Source organism: Mustela putorius, unplaced genomic scaffold (assembly GCF_011764305.1).
Source record: "Mustela putorius furo isolate JIRA1106 unplaced genomic scaffold, ASM1176430v1.1 tig00003976_pilon_pilon_pilon, whole genome shotgun sequence".
Lineage (NCBI taxonomy): Eukaryota > Metazoa > Chordata > Mammalia > Carnivora > Mustelidae > Mustela > Mustela putorius.
In genome coordinates, this window is record NW_025422118.1 from 8,870,622 (window position 1) to 8,883,870 (window position 13,249).

At 41.4% G+C, this 13,249-nt stretch overlaps 1 long non-coding RNA gene across 1 annotated transcript in view; it reads right to left on the reverse strand.

The window, feature by feature from the left end:
• Positions 1 to 382: 382 nt before the first annotated feature.
• LOC101681171 overlaps positions 383 to 13,249 on the reverse strand; it is a 76,477-nt gene continuing 63,610 nt past the window's right edge. The window contains exon 3 of the long non-coding RNA XR_199881.3: positions 383 to 879. This is a non-coding gene — a long non-coding RNA (uncharacterized LOC101681171). The remainder of the gene's footprint in view (positions 880 to 13,249) is intronic.

Genomic DNA, 13,249 nt, shown 5'->3' on the forward strand with positions numbered 1-13,249 from the left:
CAGGATGCAAATTACCGTTTTTCAGCCACACTTCTTTTTTTTTTTTTTTAATTAACATACAATGTATTATTAGCCTCAGGGGTACAGGTCTGTGAATCACCAGGTTTACACACTTTACGGCACTCACCATAGCACATACTCTCCCCAATGTCCATAACCCCACCACCCTCTTCCTACCCCTCTCCCCCTGGCCACCCTCAGTTTGTTTTGTGACATTGAGATTCTCTTATGGCCTGTCTCCCTCCCCATCCAAAAGAAATGAAATCTTGCCATTTGCGACGACGTGAATGGAACTAGAGGGTTTTATGCTTAGCAAAATATATCAATCGGAAAAAGACAACTATCACATGATCTCCCTGATATGAGGAAGTGGAGATGCAACATGGGGGGTTTGGGGGGTAGGAAAAGAATAAATGAAATCAGCCATACTTCTTGATGAGGAAATAGCAAGAGGAGAGAAGGCAGAAACCATGGCTCCCCCTAGCCCCTGGAGGACCAAAGACTTCAACAAGTTTTTCTAAAGCCACCAAAACTTGAGAGCAGCCCTAGAGTTTCTCTCCTCTGTCTCCCATATGTACAGCATTAAACCTCCTCAACTCCTTTTCCCCAGCTCACTTCTCTCCCTTAGATGAAACTGAACCCTAACAGACTCTCTAGATAAGTAAAGCCCTGCTAGGTAGAAGCTATTCAAGACATTAGCCTCTGGGGTAATAAGGTCTTAATCCATTTATAGAGCAAATGTCTCCAGAAAGCACCTACCTGCAAATTTTTAGTAGGGACTTGGGCTGCTGCTGGCCAGGAGAAGAACTATTGCACTTCATCTTGACCTTGAGGTTTCTTGGGTCACACCACATAGACAGCAGGTCTGGCGTTGCTCCTCTGTCAACAGACAAAGCAGTGGGTTATAAACTTGTGTGCTGCCTCTTTCTAACAACATTGGAAGCAGTGCAGTTTTAGAGAGAGGTCAGCCCAGACTCTGTCTTCATGGAAGGCAGTGGGGACATCTTAATTCATGCGGTTTTTTTTTTTCCTCCCTCATGCGGTCTATCCGTTGATGCTGCCCTGAGCAGAGATCCTTCCCCTCCCCAACCTTCTCCAAACAACTCAGTTTAATTCATGTTTCAAAAAAAAAAAAAAATCCCATTATTCTTCCTCCCTGTTTACTGGTTGTAGGATTTTCAATATCTCATCAGGCTATTTTGTGATTTCTAATACTTCTGTAAATTATTTGTTTTGTGGATGCTGCAATTAAGCCAAGCAATATTGTCTTGAGGCCATTCCTCCCTCACTATAGTTTAAGCCTAATGAAAAGCATGCCTTTTGCTGTCATCAATGTGGAGAAGGTGATAGTTTCTGCAGAGTGCAGTGGATATTGAAGGCAGAGGACAAAGGAAAAATCAGCTCCCTAGAAACCAGAAACATAATTATGAAGGGACTAGCCTCCTCCACTCGGTTGCAAGCAAGCTCCTAAGAACAGGACTGTGTCTTACTCACCTCTGTTCAGGTCTCCGTAGTTGATTCACGGTAGGTATTCTGTGAATAGCTACTGACTTAATGAGGACTTCACTTCCTCAGCTGCAATGCTTTGCCCTGCAGAAATTGGTGTTTCCTGGATGATATGGAGAAGCTCTGCAACTGAGAGGTCCTATGGGCTGACGACAACACAGGAAGGAGCCTAAGGTTCCAGTAGGTGCTCAGAAACATGGGACCTGAGGGCTTAGGGTGTGGAAGCAGGAGGGATGGCCAGTGACTCACTGAGTTAAACAGATGCAACTGCAAAGAATCTCTTGGAGTTTTCAACATAAGCCTGCATATCGAGTCAAACCAGACAAAGAAATGAAACTTCTAAATCAATGGCCTACACATAAAGGCGAACCTTGTGAGAATTCAGGATTCCAGGGCTTACTATGATGTTTACATAGAAGAAATGTGCACACACACACCCAAATCTTGGAAAAACCACCTTGTCACCACTCAAAACAGCATAAATATCATCTGTCTTTGAGTTTTGATAGTAGAGCCCCTCTGCCCCAACCAATTCTACATAAGATCCTGTGTAAGCACGAGTCCAGTGACAAAGGTCCTCGCTAAACCACTTAGAGGATAAATTGTTCTAAGCACTTTAGTCACTCACACTGATGTATAAACAATAAAAGTTAATTACATATCATTCTGATACATTCACACAAAGATCTATATTTGGCAAAATATCCTGGCAACGTTTTGTTTGCCTAGCGTATTTACGGTGCCCATTTGAAAGTAATAAAAACAGCATTTCTGAAAAAGTATCTCATAATTCAAACTATTCACTGCCCCCTGTGTGAGAAGAAACCAGGGAGATTTCACTGTAAATCTTGAGAAAATTCTCTGCCTAATCAAGTGCTACTGGCTGGTGTTTTAGGTTATGAGAATACAGGAGTTGGGAGGTATTAAGTAGTCACAGACTCTTAGACTGTTACAGCCAGACTGGGGAACCGACCACTCGCTCTAAGCCCCACGTTATACTAATGAAATTTCAGAAAAAGTTCAGCAGTTTGCCCAATGTCAAACAAACACTAATAAGGAGTTGGGACTTGAACCCTGGGACCTCCTGCCTCCCACACAATCCAAGTTCAGAGGATGGCAGATCCTACTGTTATCTCTTAGTCTGTAACAAATAATCTCGGACTAACAAAGCTGACCGCTGTGGACCACTGACTGTCTTGCGGACACTCTAACTGCACAGTGATACCGTCTGCCCCTGTTCCATTCTTCCAGGACATGGCTAGACATGTTGTGTTCCTCCTCTTCTCAAAGACAGCATGGGCTTCTATACCCTCCATGAGCCTGTTTTGTGGATGGGTTCAATCAGAGGAAAACTTCCTTCCTTCCTTGAGAGTGACATGGGGAGATAATGCATTTTTTCCAACTTAGCCCCAAAGCAATCAGTTGACAAGTCCAGAGCAGACCCCTGCAGTAAAGTGAAATATAAAGACTCTCTGGGTAGCAGGTGTTTCCCTTTTAATGACGGCTTAACTGGCGAAGTGTTGAGCCCGACCCTGCCGTTTCTCCCTGCTGTTTGCATTGGGCTGGGAGCCAACACAAACCTGCCTCAGTGACATTTCAGGTCAGACCATTATGTCAGGAATTTCCCACACAGCCCGTGGAGGGAGGGGGGCTGCGCCCTGCACACTTGTAACCGGAGTGGGAAAAGGACAAATCTGAGGGAAGGACGACATGCTCGGGGCTGTGACTTCACGGCGAAGGCTCGAAGGTGGCAACCAGGACAAAGGGTGGGCTCTGCCTGAAAACCGCGGCCCATTTACAAACATGGGGTAAAGAAGACAGACACTTTTCAGTAGGGTGACGGGATGAATGGAGAACAAATGAAACGATGTGTATGGCTGCGGTGGCTCTTCCTCCCGTCATGCCTTCATGCGATAGATTTATGTCATTCGGCTCCTGCAAGTGGCAAAGTGCCTGCTGGAAAGTGGGCGGGAAACGAAAAGCTAGTATGTTTTAACTTCTACCTTCGTAAATTTATAATCTGGCAGAGTAGGAAAGAGATATATGAATAACTCTAAAGCACAGTAAAATACGATCTAAAAACAGAATAATTCTCTAGTTTAAAGGCAGCAGGGAATACTGTCCTGATTTGTAGGGGGTGGGGTGGGGGAGTACGGAACTCTTAAAGGAAACCTGCATTTGCTTAAGGAGCAGAATCTCTCTAGGGGAAATAAAAGAACTTTCTAAGTTTAGCAAAAGGGATAAACCAAAGACTGGCACATGGCATGGAATACCGGGAGAGAAAGAAGACCCTATTTTAACCAGAACAGGGCTTTTTGTAGGGAAAGCATAAAAGTTAAGCCTGAAAATATTGTCTTGGCCAAGATGGTGACGTGCTAATATATCTACCTGGGAAGTGTTTGCTTTCACTGGAAGATGCTGAAATTTTGATCGAAAGGGTGATGGCAACGTCTACATGTCCACTCAAGACAAGCACAAGAGAAAGGAAAGAACAAAAGAGAACGGAACGGGAAGGTAAAGGAAAGGGAGAGAAGGGAAATGAGGTCGAGTCAGGTTGGATTCATGGTGAAAAAAGAAGAAAAAGGGGATTCCCGGGTGACTTAGTCGGTTAAGTGTCTGCCCTCGGCTTGGGTCATGATCCCGGGGTCCTGGGATTGAGTCCCACATTGGGCTCCCTGCTCAGCGGGGAGTCTGCTTCTCCCTCTGCCTGCCACTCCTCCTTTTTGTGTGCTCGCTCTCTCTCTCTCTCTCTGACAAATCAATAAATAAAATCTTCAAGGAAAAAAAAAAAGAAAAGAAAAAGAAGATGAGGAAGGAGCAGGTGCTGGAAAGGATGAGAATACGTAGGACTATCTTAGGATAACAGGAAGAGGCATAGGGCACAGAGGAGTGGCATCTCACCACTAGGCAGGCTCAGGCATTGAGGATGCGTCGAAGCATTTAAGTCCAAAGGAAACAGACAACCAAAGACAGAAATGACTAGAGTGGCAACCTGGACAGATAAAGTTGCTGGGACTCAATGGCAAACAGAAGGGCCACGAGGAGTCCTTGAGCCAACACAAGGGAGGAGAAGGGTCTGCTGCTTAAGAGCCTGTTGCGCCAATCATGGTGTAACAGAGCCCGGGTAAGGCGTCTGATGACGTCGCTAATTGGTTGATCATGAAAAGGAGAGTGAATTTAGCGAGTTCAGGTCATCAACTCCCTTTGCATCCAGAAGAGAAGAGATGAAAGCTTAAGCAACAGCAGTGGTCTTCAGAACTAAGCATCCAAGGGCAAGAAAGAACTGGATGTATAAGGAATTCTTCGTGCAATGTGTCAACTTCTTGGGTGTGGAAAAAAATGAGAATAGAGATGACATTCTGGAATGGCCGAGATGCTGCCAGTTGCATTGATTTCAAATATAAGCAGATCAAAAATAAGAGCCAATTTGTGAGCAGAAAATGACAAATTTGGCCCAAGTCATATTGGGTTTGAGAGGCTAGCAAAATGTTCAGATGGTGACGTCTAACCAATTAAAATTCATGAATTTAATTTAGCTCAGGAGAGAAAATGTGTTGTATAAAAAACTTAGACCTAAAAAGTGTTCACACTTTGGCTATAGTTGACTGGGGTTGTGGAGAGACAAATGAAAATACATAACCACACAAATTCAAAGAATACAGGTTCTAAGTACAGGGGAACCACAGTGAGGTGACCCAAGGCTGCCTTGGGTCAAGGCTACCCTCAGAAGGTTATACCATATACTGACACAAAATAAACCCTAGAGATATTTCAAAATCTGAAAAGGGTAGAGTGACTCCTAAAATGAAAGCTATCCCCTACCTCTAGAATAATCTTGGCTCATAATAGGCGATAAACAAATGTTAGGCTGTTAAAGAGGACTAGGAATTGATTAAATTAGATTGAAGATCCACATCTAAGGAAAGAAGGTATCAGTAAGAAGTTGGATTGATCAGAGGTGGAGTAATGAAAGGGCAGATGTGGAATGTGCCCACCCAGAGCACCTGATCCTTTTCATGGCCCCTGGGCAGGCTGATGCGTACTGCAGAAATGAACACAAAATGCCAGGACTTCACTTTATGGCTGAGTGCTTAAAGGCTTCAGGCTATTAAAAGCAGAAAACTCTCCTACTTACTTATGTTTCTAGGCACACCTGGAAACCTGATTAGAATTTGGCTCCCATGGAGTTTTTCTACAGGGATAAGATACCTGTCAAATGAAAATGAATATTTGCTCCCTCTGGTCATTCTGCTTCTCACTGTAACTTAATAAATTGCTATGGTGTTTAACATATCATGTCTTACGAACTTGGTATCCCAGGTCTTCCAGCATGGCTAAGTCCAGTTACTTCTGGGACATCAAACAAATCAAGTTTCAGGGTTTGCAGAGCTGAAGGCAGGACACTGGACCACTGGGAATCCAGCAAGTTCCTAGCATTCTGAAAGACCTCTCAGGAGCCAGCCTACTGACATTCTTTAATTAGTTGATGGAATGTCCTATGCTGAACCACACTACATTTTTGGAAAGTTAAATTGAGATTCAATAAATTTTAGCCAACTTTCCAGGACCAGAAATAGATGAACTTTCAAACTGGCAGTAGAAGTATTTCAAGCCTTTCTTTCCTGTATTGATTGAAATAAAATCATAGCATAGTACATTACGAGCATCTGTTCTGGGTTAGATGCCTGAGCTCTGCCCCTTACGAGCTGCACAACCTTGAGCCAGTAACTTGATGTCCCCTGCCGTTTCTTCATCAGTAAAATTGATGAGATATTTATTATTAAATAATTATCAAATTGTTATGACTGCTATTTACCATGAGGTATAGATAAATAATAGCATCTACCTCAGGGTTGAATGAGTTAGTATTGGTAAACATTTCAAAGAGCAGCTGCTGAAATGTAAACGTAACTGACAAGAGCAAGTGCAGACAAGGAGGCGGAGTGACTGGAATTCTCATACATTACGGACAGGAATGCAAAATGGTACAGTCATTTTGGAAAACACTTTGACAGCTTCTTACAAAGTTAATATGAACGGGGGGACACCTGGATAGCTCAGTTGGCTGAGCATCAAACTCTTGATTATGGCTCCAATCAGGATCCTATGGTCCTGGGACTGAGCTCCGCACTGGGCTCCCTGCCCAGCAGGGAGTCAGCCTGAGATTCTCTCTCCCCCTCTCCCTCCGCCCCTCCCCCAACTCAGGCTCACACTCTCTCTCAAATAAATAAATAAATCCTTTTTTTTTTTTTAAGTTAATATAAACCATATGACCCAGCAATCTCACTGCTAGGTAATTCCACAAGAGGAATGAAAACTTATGTCCATGTAAAAACCTATATGCACATGTTTACAGCTGCTCTATTCATAACGGTCAAAAACCAACACAACTCAAAACTTCTTCAGGGGATGATGATTAAACACAGTATAGAAGATCCATACAAATGAATACTACTCAGCAATAAAAAAGAACAATGTACGGATCCCAAATGGATTATGCTAAGTAAAAGAAGCCAGACTCTAAAGGTTATGTACTGTATGACTTCAATTATATGACATTCGGGAAAAGGCAAAACTATAGGACAGGAAACAGATCTGTGGCTTCCAGGAGCTGGAGGGTGAGGGTGTACGAATTTACTACAAAGAAGGACAAGGACATCTGCAGGGGTCAGAAGGTGAGGAAACTCTTCTGTATCTCAGTGATTTTGGTGGTTTTACCTCTGTATGGGTTTAACAAGACTCATAGACCTGTACTCCAATAGTCGTAAATTTTAGTTCGATTAAAATATAAGTAAAAGACAGGGAAACAGAGATATAGTCAGGGAGACAGAGAGAAAATTCTGTCTGGCATATAATAATATAGTAAGTGCTATAGAAATGCTTGTTGAATAACAAATTACATTTCTTTCCTTGACGTGTTTCAGATAATAATATGACTCTACTCTCCCCCAAAAAATGGTGGTAGAATAGTGATTTCCTAAGCTCTTACAAGGAAAATATCTGGGGTAGATCATTACATAAGTCATTTGTGATCCTTATGAGAAAAAAATAGAATATACAGATAAATAAAAGGGAAAACAATCACCTATAATTCCACCATCTAAACATAACCATAGTTGAAAACTGATTTATAGCCTGCCAGACTTTTCACTATAGATGAGAACAATCAATTTTTTAAATTAGAAAATGGTTTCATACCATGCATTTTGTTTGAAAACTACTTTTTCACTCAGCAATATATTCTGAAAAAAAATAAGGATCTGCATCATCAGTTTGTTTTTTTTTTTTAAGATTTTATTTATTTATTTGACAGACAGAGATCACAAGTAGACAGAGAGGCGGGCAGAGAGAGAGGAGGAAGCAGGCTCCCTGCTGAGCAGAGAGCTCGATGCGGGGCTCGATCCCAGGACCCTGGGATCATGACCTGAGCCGAAGGCAGAGGCTTTAACCCACTGAGCCACCCAGGCACCCCTGCATCATCAGTTTTAATGATTGCTAATTTATACTACCAAGTCTCTCTTGCTGAACATTTAACTTGACTCCAATTTCTGGTAAACCAAACCATGTGGAATATTCTTGGTATATTCAATGTATCTTTATGGACACAGCGTTATTTCTTCATTGTAAATTCTTAGAATGGGAACTGCTATGTTGAAAAAAATGCATATTATACAACTTTTCATTCATATTAGCAAATTCCTCTCCAGAAGATTATAGAATTTACTTACACAAATGTGGAAGGGGACTTAGGGCTGTGTTTCAGTGGTCCTTTTCTGACAGATCTTTTCTCTTAATTACTTTGTAGATTATAAATGTTCATTTTTTTAGTGACAGTATTTTTAAGCCATCCTTAAATAGATTTTTGTATTGGGTATCAAGCAATGTAAAACATAATTAGGAAGGCGTACCAACTGCTCATCTAATATTACCTTGGGATTATTTGAGAATATCACCTACTGTCCTACTACCTACCTTTACTGGGCAGTTTGGGGAGAAGTGACTTCATTTTGCAGGTAGGGACACTCCCTAGAAAAACGGTAGTGTTATACTCTGATTATTTCTAGGACAATTGATCATGACACTTTCCAATCTCATTTTACTGTTTAGCATACTTATAAATGGTCTTAAGTTATACTCATCACAGTGACCTTTTGGGCAGGGCCCTAAATCAATGAGCAACAACATTCCTCTAAGGTAGACCAATGGATACTGTCTATACTTCTTTGGTCTATTTAAATCAAATGTTTTGGAAGCCAGTGAATAAGCACCACCCACTGCGACCTCTCTGAAGCTAGAAACGAATAAACAGAAATCTGAATTTCATTCTGCACAACAGATCTATTCCTCAACTCATAAAACATGGATTTCAACCCCATACTCAATCCTGCATTAAATCCTAACCTAGTTTTGAAAGTCACCTCTAGGCTTGGTTCAAGTAAGTCTTGGCCAAAGGAAGAGAAAGTCAGTTGAATTTTAACAACCCTGAAGATCAGAAATAGTTAAGTAGAAAAGAGTATTATGCCTCCATCAGAAAGGATGAATACCCAAATTTTGTATCAACATGGACAGGACTGGAAGAGATTATGCTGAGTGAAATAAGTCAAGCAGATTCAAGTATCATATGGTTTCACTTATTTGCAGAGCATAAGAAATAACACAGAGGACATGGGGAGATGGAGAGAAGGGAGTTGGGGGAAACTGGAGGGGGAGAAGAACCATGAGAGACTATGGACACTGAAACAATCCGAGGGTTTTGAAGGGGCGGGGGGTGGGAGGTTGGGTGGGCCTGGTGGTGGGTATTAAGGAGGGCACGTATTTCATGGAGCACTGGGTGTGATGCATAAACAATGAAATCTGGTACACTGAAAAGAAATTTAAAAAGTAAAAAAGTTTTTTAAAAAAAGTGACTATATACTTACTTCAGACAGAAAACTAGGTTTTTTCAGTGAATTGACTTGTACAACTGCTAACCTGTAACTTTCTAAAAATACACTGCTTTTTTTTTTTTAAGATTTTATTTATTTATTTGACAGAGAGCGAGAGATCACAAGTAGGCAGAGAGAGAAGGGGAAGCAGGCTCCCCGCTGGGCAGAGATCCTGATGCGGGGTTCTATCCCAGGACCCTGAGACCATGACCCGAGCCAAAGGCAGAGGCTTTAACCCACTGAGCCACCCAGGCGCCCCAAAAAATACTGCTTTTAAGGCCTTGAATTACTTTCCTTAAAGTCTGAACTTTCCAAATAACCAAATTCTAATTCATGCTGCATTAAGATAATTCAGAAGATGTCGGTTAAGCATCTGACTCTTGATTTCTGCTCAAGACATGATCTCAGCGTGGTGACATCGAGCCCCATATTGGGCTCCATGCTGGGTGTGGAGCCTGCTTGAGACTCTCTCCCTCTCGCTCTGCCCCCTCCCCCTACCATGTGCACAGGTGAGCAAACATGCACGCTCTCTCTCGCTCTCTCTCTCTCTCTTCCTCTCTCAAAAATAAATAAATAAGGGTGCCTGGGTGGCTCAGTTGGTTCAGCATCTGCCTTCAGCTCAGGTCATGACCCTGCAGCCCTAGGATCGAGTCTGGCATCGGGCTCCCTGCTCATCAGGGAGCCTGCTTCTCTCTCTGACCCTCCCCCTTCTCATGCTCTCTCTCAAATAAATAAAATCTTAAAAAATAAAAAAGAAAGAGAGAGAGAGAAAGAATTATAAATAAATAAATAAATAAATAAATAAAGACTTGTAATGTCTTAAAACTAAATGGTGTCTTAATCTCTCAAGGGGTGTCTGAACCCTTCATTTTATAGCGTTGTTCCCTGGCCTGCCCCAACTTCTAGTTATTAAGGGAAACAGGCTGTGCTTGATCTCCTGCACTCCCATTTGGGATCTTCCAATAATACCCAGACCTTCTTTCCACTGTTCCCACTTTTAAATAACTTATAAAGTGATGTCACTTGTAAAGTCTTTTAGGGAACTATACCTCAACTCCTTCTACCTATGTCTAACTATGTAATCTTAGATCTGTTAATATTATTCAGAGGTCAACTACAAATTCCCACGCTGAATCCACAATACGATCAAAAAGCAAATTACTAATAATCATCAATATGAGAACAAGAAAATACTTATAGGATAAAATGGACCTTTTCTGGGTCAAAATCTTAACTAAAAATGTTGACTCCACATATCAGCATTCTTGGGGTCCAGTAATTTACATAGCCTAAAAATGCTTAAGCTTCTTTTCTGTTTTTTAAAAAAGGAATACTTAGAGGTATATTCATTCTAGTTTTAATACATATCTTGGAATAATACATATCTTGGAGTAATCCAAAGATGTATAAATTCTAGCACCTGCTTGCAGGAACTCATTCACCAATAGTGAAGATGTGTACAGAAAAATATCGAGAAAATAAGTCTAGGATTTTCAAGAAGGAAGAGGGGTCTTTTTACTGGGGTGATAAGAAAATGCTTCCTGGCAGAGGTAGCATTTATGCTGGGTCTTAAAGAATAAGATTCAGGCCGGAGATGCACTGATGGATGGGTCATTTCCGATGAAGGGAAGAACAGGGTAACAGGAAATTGTAGGTTTTGCTTAGCAAAAGATGAGTATCCTAGATGACTGAGTTGCGGGATACACAAAGTGCACAGTGGGAGAAAAAGAGTCCAGTTAACATTAAAACACTTTACGGACATTAAAGCCCAAACTTTAGGGCTCTTTTGCTCTTTCTTTTTTTTTTTTTTTTTAATATTTATTTATTTATTTATTTATTTGATAGACAGAGAGAGATCACAAGTAGGCAGAGAGGCAGGCAGAGAGAGAGGGGGAAGCAGGCTCCCTGCTGAGCAGAGAGCCCGATGTGGGGCTCGATCCCAGGACCCTGAGATCATGACCCGAGCTGAAGGCAGAGGCTTAAACCACTGAGCCACCCAGGCGCCCTGCTCTTTCTTCATTGTGTAGGCATTTCAGGCTTCAGAGGGGTTAGGATACGCTTATGGAACCATTTGACCTATTTATGAAGTCTTGCCTGGATGAAGTTTGCATCCTGTATGGAGCTGTATTGTTTTATCAGTTAACTAACAATTACCTCATTCTGTGTGGGTAGACAGGAAGCAGAGTCTACATTTTATTTTGGTGTAGTTCAAAGCTAATCTGAACATGTCTGTGGCTTCCTACTACTGTTCAAGAGCTTACACACAGGGAGGTTTGGCCATCCTTACCCGACAGAAGACTTTGGGAGTTAATAGATTAGGTTTCATCATTTAATTGAGCTTCATCTTTATAACCTTTCAAATATTGTTGTAGTTGCCCATTTAGCACTTTCAATCATCGGCAATAAATTGTTGCAAATCCAGGATATCTAGAACCTCAGCCTAGCGCCTCAGATGGAAATGGTCCCACAATTCTATGCCAATGATCCTAAGGGAGAAACGGGATTTTCTGAACCTTTTTCTGGATCCTGTCTTGTTTGAGATTTATCTGTTCTCCAGGGAGCTCAGAATCAGGGAGCAATGCTCTGTGTGGGAGGCAGAGGCCTGACAAATCCTTCTGTTCTTATCACTGTTTTCTTTTGCTATGCTGATGAGAACCTTGAAATGACTCGGTTATTGACATGTGTATTATCTCCCTATGAACCATGGGAAACTCACCCACATACCATTCTTCCAGATTCACTCTTGCATCAGTCTTAGCTCTACTTGGACATGAGCATAAACTTCTTGGTCCTTCCTTAGATTTGGTCCAAGACTGTAAGCCCTTTTACTGGACAGAGGATGGTATTGGGTTTTCCCCTATTTCCTGGTAATTCTATTCATTCCTCTTCCTCCTACATCAGTCTTTCTTAGCTCCCCGGCACACTGTATGGCCAACAGAGCTGAAACATCTAGGGGTAGGGTGGAGAAAGCTCACTACAGAGAGCTAAGCAGATCATAAGCTACCCATGTGCCCAAAGAAGCCTTTGGCCAACTAAATTCAGACAGAACAAAACTGTCCAGGCAATATCTTCAAAGGAAAAGCAGCACTTTCTACTATGTTCTAATTGATCGCAATCAAAGTTCATTCCTCTAGATACCTACTTTCATCTACTTAGTTATATATGATTTAATTTAGGTTGTATATTACAGAACGGGAGATAGAATGCTTAACTTCTGCTGTACCAATTGCATTATATAATAAATACTTCTAGTATCAATTACGTCAATGCCAAATACTGAGCAGGTTACAAACTAAATCTGAAATGACTTCTCTACCCTATACTAGAGTGAAGATCATATATTGTTTCCTCCCTAAACCAATGCTAGAATAACCCAGCCAGTTATTATCAACTCCAGGGTGCAAAGTAATAGCAGTTCTCTTTATGGGTATGTGATGTGAACTATTTACAAAATTACACTGTAATTACTATGTGGAGTTAAGGTAATTACATAGCAATTGTCCTATAATCATTGGATTTTTTATCTGATTTATAAAATGCTGTATGAATTACATGGTAATTAATACTGGGTCTTCCTGGTGTAATTTAGTTATTATTCATTAGTTCATTAGTAAATCCTGTATCCACAGAGATCTGTGTGTTTCAACAATAGCAATCAGTATTTAAGCCTCTAAGACGTGGGGATCTGACTTAGGCATTAAATAACTGGAAAAACTGGTGTAAAGCAATATATGGTTCAGCAAAATTAACCAAGAAGTGCTCCGACGTGATCCTAATACAAATTACGATATTTAGGAAATACACCCACATACCCACAC